The sequence below is a fragment of the Orycteropus afer genome, unplaced genomic scaffold, assembly GCF_000298275.1.
Source record: "Orycteropus afer afer isolate SDZICR_OR568_19922 unplaced genomic scaffold, OryAfe1.0 scaffold00504, whole genome shotgun sequence".
NCBI classification, from domain to species: domain Eukaryota; kingdom Metazoa; phylum Chordata; class Mammalia; order Tubulidentata; family Orycteropodidae; genus Orycteropus; species Orycteropus afer.
In genome coordinates this window covers 607,692-613,796 of record NW_006922091.1, presented here as the reverse complement: position 1 = coordinate 613,796, position 6,105 = coordinate 607,692, and positions in this window count along the sequence as shown.

The window sequence follows — 6,105 nt, the reverse complement described above, 5'->3', positions numbered from 1 at the left end:
CCCAAGGTCAGCAGAGCATGGCAGGCTGCTGAACAATGACAAGGCTTCATGCAGGGTCCAAGCGTGCCATAAGCTAGAGACCATTCCCAAAGCTGTTTCTTATATATGGGAAGCAGACCACATACCCAAAGGCAGCTACTCAGCTCCTCACAGTAGATTCCACCATGGAACTGACTACTAGTCTCATCATGGGGAATACTACATCCAGCTGCCCAGCCACTCAACCAGGCCCAGTCAAGTTGACACACAAACTGAATTACCATATCTGACATTGATCAATTCTTTTTGGTACAGTGACTCTATATTCCTTCAGTCTTCTTTTGATGCTTCCTGCATTGTTCAATATTTTGCCTATAGAAACCCTCAACATTACAACTTAAGGCATGAGTTTTTTTTTCAGTTCTTTCAACTTGAGAAATGCTGAGTTTTCTAACACCATGTCTTTACACATTTCATTATAGTACTTTGTCTTCTCAAGCCACTCTTTGAAAACTTCTGTTTAATTTTTTTTATTTCAGCATTTCTTCCATTCTTTTTAGCTATGCTCCATTCAAGAGCAAGTTTCAGAGTCTCTTCTGACATCCATTTTGGTCTTTTCTTCCTTTCGTTTCTTTTTAATGTCCTTTTGCTATCTATCTTCATGTATGATGTTATTGATGTTATCCCACAATTCCTCTGGTCTTCAGTCAAATCTATTCCAGAGATAGTCTCTAAATTCAATTGGGATATGTAATCAAGGTTGTATTTTTGCTCTCATAGACTTATTTTAATTTTCTTTAGCTTCAACTTGAACTTGCATATGAGCAATTGATGGATGATCTTCTATTCCACAGTCAGCTCCTGGCCTTGTTTTGACTGATGATATTGAGCTCCATCATTCTTTCCACAGATGTAACGGATTTTATTTCTATGTATTCCATCAGGTGAGGTCCTTGTATATATTTACCATTTATGTTATTGATAAAAAGCATTTACAATGAATAAGTTATTGGTCTTGCAAAATTCTGTCAAACTATCTTTGGGTCATTCTATCACCAATGCCATATTTCCCAACTATCAATGATTCTGTTTCCAACTTCCATTCCAATCACCAATAATTATCAATACATCTTGATTGCATGTTTGGTAAATTTCAGAGTGCAGCGAAAAACCAAAACCAAACTCTCTGCCATTGAGTTGGATGCAACTCATAGCGACCCCTCCTTGGGTTTCTGTGGTGGTATCATTACAGAAATAGATCACCCAATCTCCCTTCCAAGGAGTGCCTAGTGGGTTTGAACCACCAGCCTTCTGGTTAGCAGTCAAATGCTTTAGGCACTAAGCTACCAGAGCTCCTTCCGACTGCAGAAGTTGGTAAAAATCTTCAATTTCTTCATCTTCAGCTTTAGTAGTGGGTGCCTAAATTTGAATTAATAGTAGTATTAACTGGTATTCCTTATAGGCTTCCTGATATTATCACTAACATTATTGTATTTCAGAATAGATCTTGAGGTGTTCTTTTTGAGGATGAATGCAATGCCATTTCTCTTCATTTTCTCATTCCCACCATAGTAGATCATATGATTGTCTGATCCAAGATGGCCAAGACCAGTCCATTTCAGCTCATTAATGCCTAGGAATCCATTTCATTTCTGACAACTTCAATTTTCCTAGATTCATACTTACTACATTCCATGTTCCAATTATTAATGAATGTTTACAGCTCTTTTTCCCCATTTTGAGTCATGCCCCATCAGCAAACGAAGGTTCCTAAAGCTTTACTCCATCTGTGTCATTAAGGTCAACTCTACTTTGAGTGCCCTCCAACCAGAGGGGCTCATCTATATCACTATATCAGATAATGTTTGATGGCTATTCATAGAGTTTTCTAGTAATAGACAGTGTTTCAATGCTATTCATAAGGTTTTCAGTGCCCAATTTTTTTATTTTTAGAAGTGGATGGCCCCAACCTTCCCAGTCTGTCTTCATCTGGAAGCACCACTGAAGCCTGTCCACCATGGGTGATCCTGCTGGTATTTGAAATGCCAGTGGTATGGCCTTCAATCTCACAGCAACACACAAGCCACAACATTAGGAAAAACTGATACATGAGTGGTAGGACTCACAGCTGTCATGTAACATTGAGTTTCATGCAAAATTTACTGCAGCTATCAATTTTAAAATGAGTACAGAAAGAATGGTGTTAATGTTGGTATATCAAAGCAGAAAATATTTTCTCTATAAGTAATATTCAGTATTTTTTTGTTTGTTTACTAATATGGCCACTGTTTGAGATAAAAATGATATGCATAATTGGATAATTGTGCCTTCGTTGGGGGAAAAAAGAAAGGAAAAAAAAAAACAAACTTATGATTTAATGACCAGAAGTATCAATTATTATTCTGCTTGATGAAAATGCTTAAATTCATTATTAATTTCTTTAAAGTCCCTAGTATAAAAGTGATGATTACAGTACTCTAAATCTCCAAGTATGGCAACATTATTCAATGAAAATTCTTTCATTTTTCTTTTCATAGCTTGCCAGTCTAGAGATCATTTAATCTAATCTCATTACCAAGTAAGAAAGGAACACTTGTATTGTGAACGCATGATATTTAGGTTATCTATTGTCTGTGTATGTGTGTATATATGAACATTTTTTAAGTGAGACAGTACATAGCTTACTAGATTTGCAAAGCAATCTAAGGCCTGTTCCCTTCTTAATACATTAAGAACCAGATATAGTTTTATCTAAACAATCAGGGTGAGAGAAACAAGAAAAATCAGTAAACGAGGGGAAAGGTAGAGATGGAATAATTAGAATGACCTGAGAATTTGAGAGTGCTTTATAGTATGGCTCTCTTCCCCTTGTAAAGATATTTTCATTGCTGTTGTTAGGTGTTGTCAGATCAATTACAACTCACAGTGACTCCATCAGAATGAAACACTGCCTGGTTCTGCACCATTCTCACAATCATTGCTATGATTGAACGCATTATTGCAGACATTGTGACAATCCGTCTCATTGAGGGTTTTCCTTTTTGCTGACCCTCTACTTTACCAAGCATGATGTCCTTCTCCTGGGACTGGCCCTTCTGATAACAAGTCCACAATGTGTGAGACAAAGCCTCACCATCCTCATTTCTAAGGAGCATTCTGGCTGTACTTCTTCCCAAACACATTTGTTCATTCTTCTGGCAGTCCATGGTTTACTTAATATTCTTCACTAACACCATAATTCAAAGGTATCCATTCTTCTTCGGTTTTCCTTGTTCTTTTTCCATTCAATTACACATAGACAATTGAAAATACTATGGCTTGGGTCAGGCACACCTTAGTCCTCAAAGTGACATCTTTGACTTTTAGTGGTTTCAAGAGTTCTTTTGCAGCATATTTGCCCAATGGAATATGTTATTTGCTTTCTTGACTGATGCTTCCATTCCAAGTAAAATGAAATCCTTGACAACTTCTATCTTTTCTTCATTTATCATGCTGTTGCTTATTCATCCAATTGTGAGGATTTTTGTTTTCTTCATGTTAAGATGTAATCCATACTGAAGGCTGTAGTCTTTGACCTGCATCAGTAAATGCTTCAAGTCCTCTTCAATTTCAGCAAGCAAGGTTTTGCCATGCATGTCACAGGCTGTTAGTCTTCCTCATGCCATATTCCTGATAGCACGTTCTTCTTTGTATGATACAGCTTCTTGGATTATTCTCTCAGCATACAGATTGAATAAGTATGGTAAAAGGATACAACTCTGATGCATACCTTGCCTAATTGAAACCATGTAGTATCCTCTTTTTCTGTCTGAATGACTCTCTTGGTCTGTGTATAAGTTTTGCATGAGCACAATTAAGTGTTTTTGAATTCCCATTCTTTACAAAGCTGTCCATAATTTGTCATGACCCACACAGTCAAATGCCTTTGCATAGTCAATAAAACACAATTAAACATTTTTCTGTTATTCTATGCTTTAAACCAAGATCCATTTGCTATTAACTATGATATTCCTCATTCCATGTCCTCTTCTGAATTAAGCTTGAATTTCTGGCAGTTTGCTCCTGATGTACTGCTGCAATCATTTTTTAATTATCTTCATTATTGTTTATGATATCTGAAACTTAGTCTGGATTTGTTACACTGCTATATTCGGATATCAATACAGTATGTTTTATTAGGACAAACCAAATCAGTTATATAAACTGGGAAAATAAAGAGAAAGTACTGCTTTGTACTTACATAAAAGTAGGAATAGAAAAATGCAATGGGTTTACAGAAATCTACAGACAGAATACCAATGATGGTTTGGATATGTTACGTAGCTCACTGACTATCAATTTATGAGAAGAACCACAGCTGTACTGAAATGTAACTGCAGTGTTGCCATCCATTATATTTGGAAAGCAATTTAAATTTTAGGGGAAAAAATGACAGGATAATTTTAATTAATTTTCTAGAACTATATTTGTATTTTGTCCAAAATTATTCTAGGCCCACAAATACAAGGCATATGAATTTAACAGAATTAATCCTCAGAAAATTTTACTGATATTAAACTTTTTTGTTGTTGTTTCTTAAAGCCAATAAATAAGCAGATTTTGCTTAGAGAAAGGTGATTGAATATGTTCTATATTGTATGCAGATTTAAAAGATCTAAGAATAATATTGAAGATATTCTCCTTGGTTATTGTAAAATGATTGCTATTTATAGTATAGCTATTTTAAATCTTTAGTTATATTATGTTGATGATTGTCAATATTTCTTCACTTGAAGAGTTTATGTTTTCATTTTACTCCTAGGAAGTAAGGTTGGAAATCTACTTCCGCAGTGATACCACCTCAGAAAACCAAGGAGTGGTCACTATGAGTTGGACCGACACCACTGCAGTGAGTTTGGTCTGGTTTTATGGCATTGATTTAGGACTAGGAAGCAATGAGGATAGCAGAAGTTAAAGCTCCAGTGAGATCTTGACCATAAAATTAGGGTATGAATAGAAGCAAATTGTATTAGTGACATTGCATGAGAATTTACTTACCAATCTTACTAAGATTGAGATACTAGGTATGGTAGTTAAGGTTGTGTGTCAGCTTGGCTGGGCTGTGGATTTGAGTGGTTGGGCAGCTGGATATAGTTATTCCCTATGATGAGATTATAATCAACTCCATGGTAGAATTTGCTGTGAGCAGCTAAATCACTGCCTTTGGGGTATGGCCTGCTTTCAGAAAATAAGGAGAAGCTTTAAGAATGGTCTCTGTTTTTTTTGTCACATCTGGATCCTGAATGGGGTCGACTCTTTATTTCTAGTTCCTAGACTCGAACCAGTGGCCTGCAGTGTTGCCTTCCAATCTTGGGATTATGCCATTTCATCTGCTGACCTTTGGTTTGTCAGTCTCAGCAGTCAGCAGCTGTCTGAGTTAGGAGGTGCCTCTAGATCCAGTGATCCTGGAATATGTGACAGAGCTGAGCCCCAGGGTCGAGGAAACTTCACCCCACTCCTAGAGCCAGCACTCTGATTTTGGATTTTTTTTAGCCTTCTAAATTGTAAGAAAATAAATCCCTGTTTGTTAAGCCATCCATTTATGTCATTCCTATTGTAGCAGCACTAGCGAACCAAGACAGTAAACAAGTAAATTTAATCAAACTTAATATGTTAGAAAACTTGTTTGATCTTGATGAGATGCAGATTAAAATTACCATAGTTGGATCATCCTCTATTGGATTTAGGTATAAAACAAGGACTCTCTCTATATATAGAATTATTGCAGCTCAGTGTGTGGCTTCATATTCAGGATCCTTTTGTCTGGGACAAGTAACTTGTCTTCTCTGTGAATCAGTATCAGATTGACACAGTTGTTTGAGACTAAATTATTTAATATATGTAAAGTTCCTGGTAAAAAACCTAGCACATAGTAAATTCCAGCAAAACTTACTATTATAAAATCTGCATTACTACTACTACCATCAAAATTCATATTTATAATATATAAAGAATTGCAGAGAGGATTTATAAGACTGAAGAAAGTTATAATATCTTTCAAAGGGCAGAATAAAATAGAATACATATAGAAAATAGAATCCCCTATAGCTTTGAATTCACGTTGCTTGGTTCTACAATCGATGCCAA